This window comes from Talpa occidentalis, unplaced genomic scaffold (assembly GCF_014898055.3).
Source record: "Talpa occidentalis isolate TD23 unplaced genomic scaffold, MPIMG_talOcc4v2.1 talOcc4.12, whole genome shotgun sequence".
In the NCBI taxonomy this organism is placed as follows: Eukaryota; Metazoa; Chordata; class Mammalia; order Eulipotyphla; family Talpidae; genus Talpa; species Talpa occidentalis.
The window spans coordinates 28,647,040-28,662,696 of record NW_023601212.1 but is presented as its reverse complement, the minus strand read 5'-3'; positions in this window follow the sequence as shown (position 1 = coordinate 28,662,696).

Sequence of the window (15,657 nt, the reverse complement as noted above, 5' to 3'; positions counted from 1 at the left end):
TGAGGAGGAGGAAATTAGATTCAGGGTGCTCGCTATGTTTCTACAATATTCAGCAAACCATGCAAGTTATCTCATCCAACACCCCCACTGTTGTGTAAAGTAGCTATTGTCATTTCCTTTTTATAGATGAGAAAGCTGAGACTCAGAGTGATCTATGAGCTAATATTACTAGAGTGTGTGCTCTTTGCACTCACTGCACCTGGGGAGGAGCTGAGAGGAGGCACTGATTTGCACAAAACTTGACAAAAAAAGCAAAACAGCCACATTACAGTATCTGAAAAAAAAAATCTGCAGTTTCAAACAATCATTTGTTCCCGATATTTTTCAGTGACTCTAAAGCCGTGCTTCAATTATTATCACCATCACCATGAGATTCCACGCCGAGATCCCACGTAATGAACAACAGCCAAGCACTAGGTTCTGGCTAAGTTTTTGTTCCAAGTAATTTTGCCAGCAACTCAATCAGTTTAATTGCACTATTATCGCCCTCATATTACATACAGATTACAGAAAACAACTCACCCAAATCACACAACTGTAGAGTAGCAGAGCTGAGATGCCAGCCCGGTCAGTTGGACTCCAGATCCCACAGTCTCAAACACACTGCTCATCCTCTGACATTCTGCCTGCCCGGGAATGGAAAGTGACGTTGCAGGTGTCGCGGAGACAGAACAAAGACACAATGTGCAAGCAGGGAAACTATTGATTTAGCTGGACCCATAAGAACTTGGGATAGCAATTGCAGAGAGAAAGGATACCCCAAGTGAGCTTTAGTCTTCAAAGAAGGAATTCAGGAGTGGCTGGAGGGTGGATAGACAAGGTCCAACAGGCTGTGGGAATCCAGGTGTGGCAGGTCCTGTGAGTAACCAAGGAAAAGGACAGGCAAGCTCAAGGCCAAGGTTCTTGCAGATCCAGTCCTGGTCCCAATGTGGCGCATCGCACCTCCCAAGTACCCAAATGTCCCTCTAAATTTCTCTGTCCCTACCAAGTGACAGATGCCAGATGCTGTATCCACCGCGGGAGGAAGTGTATCTTGGAAGATGACCTCTTGTTAGAGTACATTGGCTGCTTTTATAGGTCGTGGGTGGACTTCCACAGACTCTGGTCTTCCTCCCTCCCTTCTGAGTGCTCCCTCATAAATCATCAGCCCAAAGGAGCCAAGTTCTGCTTTCCACTTTAAAGTCTGAGGGTATTTCTTCTTGCTGATAAACTGGTTCTAGACAGCTTTGCAAACCCCCAACTATGGCCAAGATGATGAAGGTGAAAAAGTTGCTGCGTTCCGTCCTGTCTAGGAGGAGGATGTACAGCACAGGCTCTTGCTGGCCTGTTTCCCAACAAGAATTACTTCTGCTAAGGGCTGGAGCTGTTTTGGGGGTTGGCTATAGAGATAAATCAGGATTATTACACTGGAACATCCCACCACACTCCCCGAGAGGGAAGGGGCACCAAGGTCTCTCCTGCAGCATGTGGGTTCACCAAACCCAGCCCTCAACCTGGCCAGCACACAACCGGCTCAGGACTGTAAAATGGCCACTCTCCACATCTTTGACAAAACCTGGGGATGGTGGAGGAAATGGCTGGTACCTTTATACCAGGTGTGTGCAAGGTGTGTGCAAGGAGCCCAGGAGCCAACCTATATAGCCTGTCATTTCTTTCCACTTGCAGAATGCGGGCCAAATCTTCCTATGGAGTCTGTGTCAGATCCCAGGGAATAGATCTCATCAGTGGGATGTGCAAGACTAGGAAATAAGACTGGGGTGTTTGGGGTGGGGGACGGGTAGGAGAGGGGATGGGGCCATGAATACCTCCTCTCCTCAGCAGCTGCAAGCTGCCTCTAGACTGAGCAAAATCTGCCTGTGAGCACAGCAACTCCTCTCACGACCACAGTATTAAAGAAAGCAAAGCAAACGTCCATGGGTCTCATTCCCAAGCCCATAGGCCACAATGGTTGTGCTGAGCAAAGTTCCACTTGCAGGCAGCTCTCCACTCACTTTTCTCACATTCGCACAGAGGGCCCCTGTGATTGATGGAGGGCAGGTGAAGGGACCACATGGAGCCCAGGTGCCTCCCATGTCACGCATGCTCACTTTGGCATCCATCCACATTTAACTGAGTGGCAAGGCCAGTGTCATGGGAAGAGGGAGAAATATCAACTCCCAGAGCAAGATGAAGGAAAGATCCCCTGACACTAGCACTTGCCAAAGTGAGAGGAAGAGGAAGAGGAGCAGCCAGGAATGGGCTTGGTAACAATGTCGATGTGGACTCATCTCGCTCTGCATTCTGCCAGCTGGCCTTTCACAAGTGGCATCTTTGCTCTGAGATTCGGTCTCCTTACTGTCAAATTGGGATAGAAAACCTTCTGGTAATGAGATAAAGATTAGTGTAATGGAAGCAATCAGCACAGCCAGAAATCAGCCAGTACTCTCTCTCACTGTGTCCAGAACTTCCAGCCCCTTGTCCACCCTACGCCCGTGCTGTTCTGCTTGGCCAGTGGGCTTGCTGGCCATTGGAGAGTTTGCTTTTACTTCCTCTCTGTAAGGCATTAATCCTATCTCTCCCCCAAAACATTTAACAAGGCCTCCAAATCTAACAAACTCCAGATTGAGCTTGGCTATGGCCAGCTCAGTGTGGAGTCTGCCTACCCCTTCAAATACTCCTCCTCCAGCCTCCAGTGCCTTCAGCTCATTCACACCATGTGCTGCCCTGGGGCATACCCCAGGTCCCAGCTAAGCATACTGCTCTAGTTGGTCCGTTCAAAAATAGGATGTAAAATATAAATATATATAAATATATATATTTAAAGATTTATTTATTAAGTGCATATAAGAGCTGGGGTACAGGCCAGAGATGCAGGGGGTGAGAGGATTCACCAGAGACAGAGTGGGGAACAGAACAAGCAGACTGACTGAAATACATTGCTGAGGGGAGCAGCGGGAGAGACAGGAGAGGTCTGCTGCGCCATGTGGGTTTCTCTCTGGCTGGCCGGGGATTGAACTTGTGCTGCAGAGGTTGCGGATTGCTTCATAGTGCGGTGCTTGACCCCTTGTGCCACCAGGGAGGCCCTATATATTTTTTTTTTGAAGAAGTAAAATCCAAAATGTTATCTCTTCTTGCTTCTTCTCTTCATTTTGTGAATAAATTTACATAGATTTAAAAAAAGGGATGGCAAGGCTGAATCATGTGGTGATTCATTTTTAGTGTTTTAAGAATCCTCCACAGATTTCCATAGTGGCTGGACCAGTTTGCATCCCCACTAGCCAGTGATTCCACTTCTAGGAATATACCCAAAGGACACAAAAACACTAATTTGAAGGGAAACCTGCACTCCTATGTTTATTGCAGCACTATTCACAATAGCTAAGATATGGAAACAACCTGAATGTCCCAAAACAGATGAATGGATCAAGAAGATGTGGCATATATACACAATGGAATACTCAGCAATCAAAAAAGATAAACTCATGCCATTTGCAGCAACATGGGTGGAGCTAGAAGGTATTATGCTCAGTGAAATAAGTCAGAAGGAAGAAGGAAAATATCGGATGGTTTCACTTAGGGGAATATAGGGGAACCAAACAAAGGGTCAGGAAAAAGACAAAACTTGCAAGCTGACCATAGATCTGAGGTGTACAGGAGGGGAGGTTGGGGGTAAGAGGTCAAACAAGGGGAGAGAAGAGCGCAAGGGACTGTGGTGACAGTTAACAGGTGATGTGGTGGTGGGAGAACTATGGGAAATACACCTGAGGAGAGAAATCAAATATTGAACAAAAATGAACAATGATGTAAGAAAATTAAAAATAAAATAGGATGGGAAGGAATCCTCTTGTCTGTCTCCAAAGACTATTTTTTAAATAGGAAAAATAATATATTACTCTATGCAAATGGTATGAAATTCAGAGTACAAGAATTTATTACTAACATGCATTAAGTCTGCTGTACTTTAAAATTACTTTTCAGATAGTACATGTTTTTTATACTCTTCTAGCTATATGACACAATTCACAATTATTGAAAATGTTTTAACAATTCATCTCCTATTCCAGAAGCAACTTTTGTCAGCAGATTATTGTGTATGCTTCTGGAAGATTTCTATTCACATAGCCAATCATTACATGAATGAGAGTATACTTTATACACCATTCTTTGTTTTGTTTCATGTTTAACTCAGCACCATATTTGGAATATTATTTTAATATTGACACATACAGAGCTACTGTATGGCTGCCCCGGGTCCTCTTGCTGGATTGTCGTGTATTCACAACCTGATCTCCAGTGACCAACACTGTTTTGGCCTTTTGCTACTTCAAACACTGTTAGAGTGGGTATCTTGTATCCCTGCCCACATGTGTTAGTGTGTCTGCAGCATAACTTCCTAGAATTTGAATTGTAAGAGTGTCAAATTGCTTCCCAAATGAATTGCATCCATTTATACTCTCAACAATGCATTGGGCTGACATTTGTTTTTCCACCTGGCCATCATTTGCTTCTTTAACATTGTGCATCAAAAATAATGTACACAAAGGACTTAGAAATGGTAAGGCTCCATGTCTATTCAAAATGGCACCCTGATTGCTACTTCTTCTACTAAGCCTTTCCTGATTTACAGTCCTCTGTGCCTGCTTCTCTTCTGGGGGGCTCCACAGCACATTGTCTGGTCCTCTCTTGCCACTTGCCTATGCTTTGAGTACTAAAGTACTTTATTTGTTGGTTTTGTCCTGTTAAACTGTGACACTGAGCTAGTTGGCTTAATTTCTATCTCCTGCAGCAAATCTTACAGTCCTTGTACAAACTTAAGGCTTGCAGGGTTAAACTTGATGCTACCAAAGCAAGCTGGAGTAGCAGCAGGTCTGGGGTTACTGGATGACGTCAAGAATCCCTCCAAAGCATGGGAGTGCAAAATGGTCCAACCACTATGGAAAGCTGTGTAGAGGACCCTCAAGGGACTAAAAATGGAGCTACCATATGACCCAGCAATTCCACTCCTAGAAATCTACCCAAAAGTAACAAAAACATTAATTCAAAAGGAAACCTGTACTCCAATGTTTATTGCAGCACTATTTACAATAGCTAAGTTATGGAAACAACCTAAATATCCAAAAACAGATGACTGGATCAAAAAGATGTGGGGCATGTGTGTGTGTGTGTATAAAATGGGATACTATTCAGCGATCAAAAAGATAAACTCATGCCATTTGCAGCAACACAGATGGAGCTGGAAAGGATTATGCTCAGTGAATTAAGTCAGAAGGAAAGAGAAAATTATCAGATGGTTTCACTTATAGGAGGAACATAGGGAAACCATACAGGGGATCAGAAAAACAAAGAGACAAAACTAGCAGGCAAACAATAAATCAGAGACATTCAGCAGGGGAAGGGGAGGGAACAATGTAGAAGAGGAAAAATCACAAGAGACTATGGTGATGATTCAGTTATCTTGGTGATAGGAATTTTATGGAGATTACACCTGAGAGGATGGATAAAAGTGAACAAAAATGTCAAAAAATAGGTAAATAAAAATTTAAAAAAGAAAAAAAAAGAATCTCCCCAAAGCAGCCTGCAGTTTGCTACTGGTATCCAGTTATTTCACTTGCCCCTTCTTTAATGGACCCAGAATGTGCTTTCCTGGGTATATAAGTCCCAGTAAGAGTAAGACATTTTATCATAAATGTGTGCCTAGCAATGGTGGCTTTACTTTGCAGGGGGTGGTGGTGGGAAGGGGGTTGTGAAAGCAAAGAGAATAAATGCTTTTCTCCCTTTCCTCTAAGCTAATCCACAGGGATGGTCTCTAAAGGGAGTGAAAAGCCACGTCCTGCCTTTTCCCAGCTACCAGACTATAAGGACTATACGATGTGCTGCAGGAGGCCCGGAAACTGCAGGTTCTTAGCCGTCAGGAGAGTGGCTGCTGACACCCCACAGTGGGGCTCACCCACTGCCCCAGAATCTCAGCACACAACCCAAGTCATTCCTGCACTTGTTTCTTCTTTAAAATGGGGATGACATTCCTCACTGGCATGTAGTGAGAATGGGGTGATAAATAGCTTTTCAGAATCTCACTGATGAAAATTAAAATCAAATGATAAACCCTGCACCCAATTTCCCGCCAACTTGGACCCTAGTCTGTAGCCCCCACCCTCCACCCAATCTATCTTCCCAAGCCCAAGGGCAGGCAAGCCTGGAATTTCTTCCTCTTATCTCATAAGCACACCCAGATGTGGGAGTGTACTGCGTTGTGTGCCTCCAAAGACCCTCAGGTCCCCAAAGGGACCAGGACCACCCGGCTTCAGAGAGGGCCTCCAGCCAGTGATGAAGGCCCACCTTTCCGCTCCTATAAACCTCTTGGACAGCAAATGGAGCCCAGGTGGTGCCAGGTGCCAGGACAGGGCAGTGGTTACATGACAGCACTCAGCAGCTCTGCTCAAACCCAGCACCCAGCCTATCTTCCTGGAGTGGGCAGGCCCCTGTGGTTTTCAGGTGTCAAGATCTGGTCAGCACACATCAGAACCACCGCTGCATGTTTCAAGCCCCTCCCCCCACCCCACTGGGGGCATTGTTTTGGGAGGAGGTGGGTTCCCAGAAGGAGAAGCAACATAGGACTTACTTGGGGCCCAGAGACGTGGGACCACTGTGAAGCCATCGCAGACACAGCTGCACCCAGGGCCTCTGTGTCACCTCCCTTTCTCTGCCTCTTGCTAACACTTTGCATCTCCCTATACAACCAGACCCGTGCCACGCCCTATGATAGACTTGACCTCAGTCTCTTCGTGTCTCTATGTATATGGTTCTTCTCTCCTTCTCCCTTTCCCTGCCTTTTTCCCTTTCTTTCCCTCTCTTTCCACCTTCTCTCCCTCACTTTCTTCCCATCAGCCCCCTCTTTGCCTCCTTCTGTTCCATCATTTGCTGAATTTCTGAGCACCGGGAATAACCTCGCTAGAGTCAAGGCATAGGCTGATCAACACTCAACAGGGAAATTAAACCTCTTGTTGAGTGGTTGCCATTTATTAAAAGGGTGTTTGGGATGAAAGTGTCTCATTTAGCAATTAGGGGACTCAGAAATCACCCCCACCTGATTGCAGCCCACTCCTCTGTGCTGTCCACCCTTCTCTGTCTCCTGCTCTTTCTTTGTCGCAGGGGAGGGCTATACATTCTTTCTTCCTTACACTTTCCCAGACACTCATTACATCCTTAACCTCCGAACCCTTCTCACAATTTTTTAAGTCATATTCTGGAGCACAGCAGGCCAGGGAGGATGGTGATGGTTCTACCAGGAAGAACATTTTGACAGACCTGCCCGAGGAGAAGAAGCTTCAGAACAGGGTGAGTGACCATGTCAGGATGAACTTTGGCAGAGGGCAGAGGAGAAGCTGAGCTGTCAAAGAAAACCAAGCATCAGAGAAAAGAAGGACTAGGGAAGGCTTGGTCTAAATGAACTTCTCTCCTTTAAGGTCCTCTGTGCCTGAGTTTATATTAGAAACTCACAGGGCACTCCGCTGTGCTGCCTCAGCTCTTAGAGATCCTAAATTCAGATTCCCTGTGATTCCTAATTAATCTGCCCCTAGAGGAAGGGCCATTTCTGGATTAGAAATATCCCCCCTCTCTCCCTTACTCCTAGATGCCAGCACGCTTTCTGGCAAATCCAGTTCTCTAACTCCAATTAATGTCCACTGGGCATGAGCAACAGAGGGGCAAAGCTTTGTTGTTTTCTTTCTTTTTTTTTAGACTTATTTATTCATGCATACAAGAACTGGGGTACAAGCCAGAGGCATGGGAGGGTGAGAGGATTCACCAGAGACAGAGTGGAGAACAGAACAGGTAGATCAACTGAAACACGCTGCTGAGGGGAGCAGCTGGTGAGACAGGAGTGATCCGCTGTGCCATGTAGGATTCTTCCTAGCCTGCCGGGATCGAACCTGTGTTGCAGAGGCTGCAGACAGCTTCACAGTGCTGTGCTCAAACCACCTGTACCACCAGGGGAGGCACAGCTTTGTTGTTTTCTTTTTTTTTTTTTTTAATAATAAATTTTATTTTTATATTCCCCATGCAATTGCAACCCCCCTGTTTTCATCATTCTTTTCAAATCAATTAGCTCATTTTTCTCAAAAAACTCACTATGATTTCAAGGTAAAAAACTTCCAGCACTAGATAAGGACAAATCCCTCAGAAATAAAACTAGAAAGTTTATCCTCAAGACAAAGAGGCCAGTCAGAGATGCTGGGCTCTACACAGCCAAGTGAGGTTGCAATGACAACGTAAGGAAGGCAAGTTAGAGCCAATTGTCAGAGCAGAGGCGGTTGGGCCAGGGTGGTGGGTTCTGCTTGGGTTGCTAATGGCCTGACCCCAAACAAAACTTCCAAAAGGGATCACCTTGGCCTTTCATTAACTGGAAAATAAGTCATTCACCGCTGTCCTCCTGGCCCTGCCCTACAAGGCGGATGCTCCTGGAGCTGCCTTACTCTCCGGGGTCACCCCCTTCCTCCCTGTGGCTGCTCTGGCTTCCTCAACACAGACCGGATACAGACTCTGTGTAGTTGGGGTTTTTTTTGTTTGTTTGTTTGTTTGTTTTTGTGAATTTACTGCTTTTGTTTTTCTTTTGCTGTACAAAACTTTCTCTCTGTTCAGGGAATCATTCCTGTGTGTGTATTGTATTGCACATTTTCTTTGGCTTTGTCATTTGCTTTTTCATTTTGTTTCCAGTGTTCCTCTCACCTTTTAATTAAACCCAAGTGCTGTGAGCACTGAACAGGCTTTAGAGGCTTTGGCTTGATAAAGATATTACAGGAAAGGAGCCAAGGAAGCAGCGTGTGTGGTGCTTCCTGAGGCACTTAGGAGGTGCTTGAGGGTGCCCTTCACACAGGAATCATCACATGTGAAAGCCTCTAAGCCAATGGGTAACATATTGATCTGAAAGTAGTTTCATGAACAAACATTTAGGAAATATTAGGAAAAGCAAAGTTCAAACCATTTCTCTCCCATAGGACGACCTGGAACCCTTAGTATGCTGAAGTGTCTCATGGTACAGGGAGGGCTATGGGGGCTGTTTGTAATGACAGAACCTGCCATTTGAGGTTGGGATGGGCTTCCTGGAGGAAAGAGAGGGTCTGGAGGAAGGAGCACTGGGCTGTAAAGGCTGTAGAGGTTTTGGCTTGATAAAATAGGAAGATATTACAGGAAAGGAGCCAAGGGGACGGTGGAGCAAGCCAGTACTGACACAGATAACGTGATCCTCAGAATACCCAGTAGAACAGGACAGTTTTTAAAAGAACAGAACTCCCTCCCTTGAACTTGTTCTCACCGCCTGTCTTCCTCATGCTTTCTGTCCAGTTTCTTTACAGGAAGGTAATCTGGGTCTGCTCTCTGGCCCATGTGGTCTATTTCCTGGAATCTATCAGCCCTTAAACCCTGCACCTCGGGGAGATGCCCAAGCAAATGAGTCCCTAAGGGAGGAGGCCAGCCTCCTGATGACTCTGGGAAAGATTTCCTTGATAGACATAGCTCTGTGCCCCAACCCCCACTCCTCCCTTCCATCCAGGTCCAGCCATCGAGTTATCTGGCATCGATGCCTCTTAAATATTTGCAGAATGCTCTCCCACGCCCCTCAGTTGGTGCTGAGGTCAAGCCAACAAGTTCTGCTCATTTAGGTTTTACTCATAAATCATTCTCTCCCTTTCCCCTCAATACTTCAGTGGCTCCTTCCCACCCATGCCTGCGGAGCCTTCTCAAAGCTCACTGCCTCCCGCTAGTCCCCTGGGAGGGACCTGTTCCCAGCATTGACTTCAAACCTAGGCTGCAAAGCCCTTCCCTTGAAGCTCCTATACCACTTCTTTACACCCAAACCAGAGCTGCAGGGTGAGCCTACCACATGGCCTGATGTCACCTTCTTGGCTCCAGAGAAGTGCAGCCCTGGATGCAGGGAGTGGGACTGGCCCTTATGATTAGGCCTGGGGGGGCTTGCCTGGTGGCACAGGAGGTTGAGCACAGCGCTGTGAAGCTGTCCGCAGCCTCTGCAGTGCCGGTTCAATCCCCGCCAGTCAGCGAAGGTCCCACATAGCAGGGCAGACCTCTCCTGCCTCGCCCGCTGCTCCCCTCAGCAAGGTTATTTCGTCAGTCAGTCTGTTCTTTTCCCCGCTCTGTCTCTGGTGAATCCTCTCACCCTCCCATGGATCTGGTCTGTACCCCGGTTCTTGTAAAAATAAATAAATAAATCTTCAAAAAAAAAAAAAAAAGATTAGGACTGGGGCAGGGAGTTAGGGTGCCTGGGTTGCATTCCTGCCTCAGCTTTCTGTCTGCACAAGTCACTAACTCTTTGCTGCTGGGTCAAGACTTCCCTAACCACACACTGCCCAACCCTGAGTTTCCCATAATAAAGTCTAAATGGGAATTTGTCCATGGCTTCAGGCTGCAAGGCTGCAGAATGAGAGAGCTGACCCCCAGGACATCCCCACCACACAGCCATCTCTTTCCTGATGATCATGGTTCTCACAGTCTGACTCCCTGATCACAGAATCCTATGTAGGAAAGCACCGTAAGACAACAATTAAATACCAAGTTTAAAACTCAGAACTGGTCTCAACCCTAATCCTAATGCACACTTACTCTTCATCAGATACTTGCTAAATTGTTCTGCTAAAACTATGCAAGGTAGTTTTCATACCTATGGTGCAGATGAGCAAATTCAGCGAAATTCAATAATCTACCCAAAGTCACACACGAGGAAGGAGCAGTGCCAAGCTCCAGAGGACAGGCAGCCAGGAGACATTTAGGAGAAATGAATGGGAAGCTATTTGACTGGGAATTTCTCACCATATTTCCCTAACTTTTCTTGTGGACTTCCTTCCATCCTATTTTCACTTAATATTATTAGGAAAGAAAAACAAAAATAAGTTAAAACATTTTAAAACTCCTATGTGTCCAAAACTATTAGGCTCAGCCTAGAAGCATGGGACCCTACTGAGCTCCAACCAAACTTTCTGTTTTTACCTCTCTGCATGATTTGTTCAAGAGTACAGTTTGGTCAGACAAATGGCCAAGAGGTGATAGCAGCCATAATATAAAAGTCATCCCCAGATCAGGGGGGAGATGAAATAAATGAGAGGTCGAAAGCAGATTCCACCCCTTGGTGGCCCTTGAGCTTCCAAAGCTGTGGTCTCTGGGTCTCCCACTGATATAAGGAGCCCTCAGCTCCTGCCTGCATGGTGCTGGGTGTTTCCAGGGTGCTTCCATTCTCCTTGGGGCAGCAGCCTGAGCTTAGAGCCACCCCAACCTGGCCCCAAGGTCAAGGCTGTTCCTCACCCCTGCAGCCCCTGACTGTGAATGCACAAGAGTCTCTTTGTTGCCATCACACTGAGATCTTTTATTCTGCTAAGACCCAGGAGCTTCTGTATGCACAGGGCCCGCCTCCTGCCCTCTCAAGACACTTTGATCCTCCTCCCATTCGAAATCTTGCTAGCTTTTCAACACCCTCCCAGACAATCAGGTTCTTTTAAATAACCAAGCTGTTCTCCTTATTTCGCCTCAGTTCTCTCCAACAACTCTTACCAAGAAGAGTTCAAGAGGGCAGATCCCAAGAAACAACAGAAGCACCATGTTCATCTTCAGCAAGCCCAAAAACATTTGCTTAAAAAAAACAGAACAAATTAGTGAGTAAAGTGAAAAGGGGTGACAGCAGAAGCCAGGAGAAGGTAGGTGGTGTCTCTTCCATGGACAACTGGTCAACTCAGCACTTGCAGAGCAGTCTCAGACTTCATCCTCCACCCAACCCTGACTTTCCCATAGCCTAAGTTTAAGTTTCCCTCATACTGACCCTTTCCTTTTCATTTTCTCTCCTACTATTTCAGCTGGCATTTTCTCCTTTAGCTGGTCTCTCTGCTTCTCCTTTCAACTCAGACCATAAGTTCCAACTCAGCCTCACAAACCAACACTGACTCAATAACCAACTCATCTTTATATGTTTCCACTCTGACAGTGTGTCACCTCCCAGTTCACAAATGGTCAAAGGTTTCCAGAGCTTGGTATACACAGCTTGTGTCTCATCAAGGTGCTCTGTGGTCTTCCTGCGCTTCTGTTATCAATTCCCTGCTACAGTGGGCAGGATATAGTAAAATGTGTGGGTTAAGAGGTCATGGGCTGGTTGTAATCCCCAGTCTGCTCTTTATAGCCATGTTATCTTGAACAAGTCACTTAAACTTTCTAGGCCTAGATCTAATACTCCCAACAATAAAAATGAAGATATTGAGGCTGATTATTCCAATTCTAACATCTTGTGAACCCAGGGAACTTATACTACTGCTGAACTGTTACTGACTCACAAATATTCCTGTCCCTTTACTAACTTTGTTCTTTTGAACATGTCCTTTTTCCTATTCAGAATGACCTTCCCCTCCTTCTATCAAATCACACACATCCTTCTTTTTCCTCCTGAAATCCCAGTTTCTTTAAAAACTTCCCTGACCCACCAGAATGAGAAATCTCTCCTTCTGCTTCCTCAACCTCCATCACATGATGATGCCTATCACACATGCTTCTGATACTGTTATTGCTCCATGTGTACATATTGTGTGTTTCACTACACAATAGGTTCTGTGTTGTGTGGTGGGGTGTCTTATACCCACCATACCCCTGAACCCAGCAGACAACCCACAAATAGGTGACAGTGATTTCTGGTGGGAGCGATCAGCAATTAGGAAATCTGGAGACCGGTGTTCAATGATCCTAAACACACCACCTATATGGATCTCAGTTTTCTCATCTGTAAAATGAGACCTTTGAATCTAGACACTAGCTCCTCTCTGAGATTCCTCCCAGGATGACAGTCTATGCTTTTCTGATAAAGAATGCCCACTCCCTCTTAGAGTCTCACTTTTCCTGAGATCTTTACAAAGTCTTTTGTCTGACTCCTGGGCTGAGCAATACTAGTGGGAGTTTGGGTTTTTTTTTTTTAAAGATTTATTTGTTTATTTATTTATACAAGCACTGGGTATAGTCAGAAGCGCTGAAGGGTGAGAGAATTCACCAGAGCCAGAGGGTAGAGCGGAGCAGGCAGATTTACTGAAATACACTGCTAAGGGGAGCAGCGGGCAGCAGGAGAGGTCTGCGTGCCATGTGGGACCCTCGCCGTTGGCGGGGAATTGAACCAGTGCTGCAGAGGCTGCGGGCAGCTTCACAGCCCAGCACTCAACAGCTGTGCCACCAGGGGAGGCCCACTAGTGGGAGTTTTTAGATAAGTTTCCTCAGGCCCTAGCCCAACCTATACCACCTCTGAAAGATACTGGAGTCAGCTGTAGAGAGTGACCACAATATGGATTTCCAGATTCTCTCAGCTGCTTGAATTATTCCTCAAAAGCAGACTCTGTTTACCTAGGAAAAGCAGGTTATTTGGCCTTGTAAGGTTTCTCAGTGTATCCCTTACCGTCAACACTGCTGTCAGCCAGCCACAACATTAACACCAGAGTTTAATAAAGTCCCAGAATATTCCCTTATACATATGGACTCTTACACAGAAACCAGCACTCAGTTCCTGCTGCTGTTTTAAGAAACAAAATTATTTCTACAGCAATTGACTTTAATTTGAGCTGGGAAGATGCTGGGGAGCTTTTAAAAATCAGATTTTTTTTAATCGAAGCACCATTGCATTTGAATACCTAAGTTTTAGGTGTACATCATCGAGACTCAACATGAGTATTTACTCCATTAAGCTCACCACTAAAAGCATGTTCTATCCTTCACCAAACCATTGTCCCCTTCCCCCACATTTATCCAACCCCTTCCTCTCTTCTGGTACCCAATTATTGGTCTTAGAGCTAGATGTTTATTTTTAGACTTACATCTTTATCCAGCAAATCAAGCTGGGTTATCAAAATGAGCAATTGCACCCGCTGGTTGGACTGCCACAATAGCCTAATTATAGAAGAATTCAATACATTTCTTCTCGTGCCCTGACGTGATACCACGTGTCACACACTTCATTTCCCATGTCCCCTAGTGGCTTTTTCGTTATGTCATTTAGACAAGACACCACAGCCTTGGGTCAGAATTTTACAGACCTTAGTGCTGGGGGTGGAGGGGAAGGCAGTGAAATGTCCATGGAATTTCTATGCTAAGTACCCAGTTCTGTACTGAGTCATCTGCCCCTACTTGTTCCCTCCCTGGCCAATAATTACAGCTATCATTTATTTCAAGAAGTGCCAGGCACTGGACTGAGCGTTCAGTGCCCACAACTCTTATTTAACCCCCAGGGAAGGGAAGGTCCTGTCGTGGGTCACGTCTAGAGATGGCAAGGAAGATTTGAGAGAACTGAGAGCCCAATTTCACAGCAGGTATCTGTGTCGAGAGTCAAACCCAGTTATAAAGGGCCCTGGTCCTGACCACGGCTACACAGCCATCCTGTGTCTTCCTAACCTCACAGGTGTTGTGGCCTTTTCACTAGATGGCTAGGATCACCTAAACTAGGCTTAAGTAGTTTCTCAGTGTTTCTGGGAATTTAGCAAGAAATTTTAGCCAAGGTTCCTCAAGGCCACTTCAGAATATGAAGCTTGTTGTCCTGGTTTGACAGAATGGAGCAGTTTCCTATCACTAATACCTACATATCCCCATTTTCTGGGCTGGTGCCCATTATGAGAGCACTGGCTATCTAGGGCAGGATGAGAAACGGGCCCACAACAGCAGGTTTAAAGACCTTCTGTCTGTTCAGTATCCTGTGAAGTGATAAGGGAGGGCGTGGCTGGGAGGGGGAGGTGAAACATCTTACCAAATGGTTCTTTTGTCTGCAGGATGAATGTGGCTATTAATGCTGTGCAGCCTCCCTCTTCCAGAAGACAATGGAGCGCCACTGAATCACGGAGTCCCTTTCAGGCCTCTCCTCTTGGCCACTGAGCCGGCCTCATAATTGAGACTCAAGCTGTTGTCCCTGGCCCAGCAGCTGGCATCCATGCCAGTCCAGAGCGAGGATCTGGCCCCACAGCCTGTGGCTATCTACCGTGCTCTGAGCTAACCCTTTGATGAAGAAACCAGAAAACCCAAGCATTTGGGACAGAACCTCTTAGAGCAAAAGGGTCAGCGCTACCTTTTAGATGCCCCCAGGTCGCCACATGATTCCTCACCTCATCAGAATGGTCCAAAATTGAGATTTCAAGCTGATGCAGAAGTCTTCACTTAGATCTCCCGGGACTTTGGATCCGAATTCTCAGTGTGATGACAGTTGTCAGTGCTGACAGCCAAGGGATGCGGTAGTCCCGCCCAACTGTCCCTCCTTGGGTGTGTGGTGCCTTCGGAATCTTAGAAGACTTGCTGGAAATGCAATTAGTGAGGCAGGACTGGGGCTTTTCTGGGTGCCTTCCCTGCCGCGCCATCACCACCTGACTGGTGCCCAGAACAACTGTGCAGGAAAATATGGGTTTTAACGCCTAAGCCGAAAACAAATTCAGAAAAAAATGAGAACGTTTTAGGAATATTTTGACCAGTTTACTACACTCACAGCTTCCTTTTTTATGTATGTCAAGAATGAGGTGTGATTTTTTTTTAAAAGTCTGTCGAAAGTCTAAAAAATTTTTGATGGAATAAAATAAAAATTTTTATTGGGGGGAGAGCCACTAAATTCATAGTTCAACCCCAAATCACTCAGCTAGTCAGTGACAAAGCCAAGGGATCAAGGACTTTTGTCCCCTG